Source organism: Octopus bimaculoides, chromosome 2, assembly GCF_001194135.2.
Source record: "Octopus bimaculoides isolate UCB-OBI-ISO-001 chromosome 2, ASM119413v2, whole genome shotgun sequence".
In the NCBI taxonomy this organism is placed as follows: Eukaryota; Metazoa; Mollusca; class Cephalopoda; order Octopoda; family Octopodidae; genus Octopus; species Octopus bimaculoides.
This window is the reverse complement of record NC_068982.1, coordinates 117,496,691-117,499,136: the sequence shown is the minus strand read 5'-3', so window position 1 is coordinate 117,499,136 and position 2,446 is coordinate 117,496,691.

The window sequence follows — 2,446 nt, the reverse complement described above, 5'->3', positions numbered from 1 at the left end:
CCTGGCCCAGGGTGTTTAAACTTGGTTCAAATTTTCTAATAAAATGAAGCTCTTTGTTATGACGTTGAGTGAAGGTTGCGTTGTTATGGAATTGGTAAAGTGGGAAGGTTGCAAACTTTGTATTTTTATTCTATACACATCTGTCTATGTGGCCGCTGACAGGTATTTTCCTGTATTCAGGATTCCTAATTTGAGATTTATGTACTGCCATTCTTTTTCGTCGGCTGTTTTTTGTATGGCCTATATATTTCCTATTGCACCCTGCGCATGTTATCACTTGAATTAAGTTTTCCGATGCACAGGTGAAGTTTGTTCTGATGAGGAAGTGATGGCCTTGTTCTAATGTGTATTCCGAACCTTCTAGTAAGATGATACAGATCCCACCGTTGGGCCTTCCATACTTTTTAACTGCTGGTTGGTATTGGGTGCAGTTTAGCCTGGGTTAAAATCTTCTTTAAGGATTTTGGTTGCCGTTTACTTTTTATGATGGTGTATGTTTGGAGGATTCGGTTCATCTTTGGGTCTCCCTTGAGTAGGGCTGTGCTTTGGAGTATGGTGTTGAAGGCCTCATTGTTAAGTGGGTTGTGTGTAGAGATGTAGAGTAGGGTTTCTAATTTTTCATCCTTTTTGGCTTTGGTTGTCTCAGATCTTTTATATTTAATTTAAGTGCTCGTCGGATTGTATTGTCTATTAGGTGTTGTTGATAATTCCTGTTTATGAGTGTAGTTCTGAGTTCCTGGAGGCGTGTGTGTATCAAGTGCTTGTGTCTGATACTATGGTGCAAATCCTTTTGGTTAAACAGAAATGGATATTCATTCTTGTGTATCTTGGGTGGCATGAGTCATGGTAGGTACTGCTTTGAGTCTGTCGGTTTATAATAGATGTCCGCCTCTATTTTGTTGCCGACTTTCCTAATGAGGATATCTACAAATGGTAGTTTTTCCTGGTTATGTTCTATCGTGAATTGGATGTTTTCATTAATTCCATTTAGTAGTATTTTAGATTCCTCAAGTTCTTCTATGCTTTCATCCCAGAGGAGGAAGCAGTCGTCGAAGTATTTTTTCCAGTTGTTCTGGATACAGGTGGATATATGGCTGTTCCCGATCTTTGTCTGTAGTAGTCATTATTAAATATAAAGTAATTGTTTTCTAAAATAAATCTTAGTCCTTCTATTACAAGTTCTTTATTTATGCGAGTTGGAAGTTCAAAGGAGTAGTTGTTTAACCAGAAAGTGATCGCTGCTATCCCCAAGGTGTGGGGAACGTTTGAATAAAGGTTGACTACATCGAAGGATACTAGTAGGGCTTTCTCACTGACTGTTTTTGGGAGGTGGCTAAGCATGTCTATATCGTCTCTTATGTAGCTTTTGATATGCTTAAGGAAAGGTTTTAGAAGTGTGTCTAAGAAATTGCTGAGGCGGTGAGTTTCGCATGCTGGGCCTGCTATCATCGGTCTAAGTTTTAGATCATTCGGTGAGGGGATTTTGATTATTATATCAGAAGTTTTTTTTACATGCTTCACTAATTATTTTGCTTTTGAGGACTTTAGGGATGCCGTAGAATAAATTTGACTTGCACTTGAAGTTGGTGATGTAATCGTACTCCTTGTCTGTGAGTCTTTCTCAGTATGAGTTGATCCTGAGTTTATTCATTACTTTTGGTTGATTATAATGTTGGGCCCTTTCGTAATATGCCTCATCTCCTAATAGGGATAGTACTAAATTTTTTATAATCATTTCTGTTCATTAAACCTACCGTCTTGCCCTTATCTGCCTCCTTGATCGTTATGGTTTTATCTTCCCTTAGTTTGATGAGGTCATTCCATTCTCTTTTGTTAAAGTTTGGTCTTTATTTTTGCCTGTTTGTGAGTTGAAAAGGGAACTTGGTTATGTGGTCACAAAAGCGGTCTAAGGCTTTATTGTGTTCCTTGGTAGGGGTATAGTTTCTAGCTATCGATTCATTCATCATCCATGTGTTTTCCATGAAATTCCTGGGCAAGTCTTAATTTCCTACAAAATTCCGAAATATCGTCTTTCATTTCATAGTAATTTCGACGTTGTGGGGTTGGGGTAAATTTAAGTCCGTTGGTTAGTATGCTTATTTCGTTATGTTTAAGGTCTTTATTTCAGAGATTGACTATTTTAATTACCTGTGGTTTCTTTTGTTTGTCCGTTGCCATCGTGTATCCCAGTTCCTGTATGTTAGGTCTAAAAAAATGGTTGGTGTTGCTATGTTCAAAAGTACTGTTTATCTGTCTCCTGTTGTTGTAATTTTTAAAGTGGGTTTGTAGTGCTCTATTTTGTAGTGTGCTTTTGAACCACGTGTTCCGGCTTAGTGTATCAGGTATATTGTGTTTGGTAGTTGCTTCTTCTGTAGTGTGTTTGCTGTTTGGTAAGGTTGTATGGTTGGTTCCTAGAGTAGGGTTTCGGTAGTTGAGTCTTAGTTGG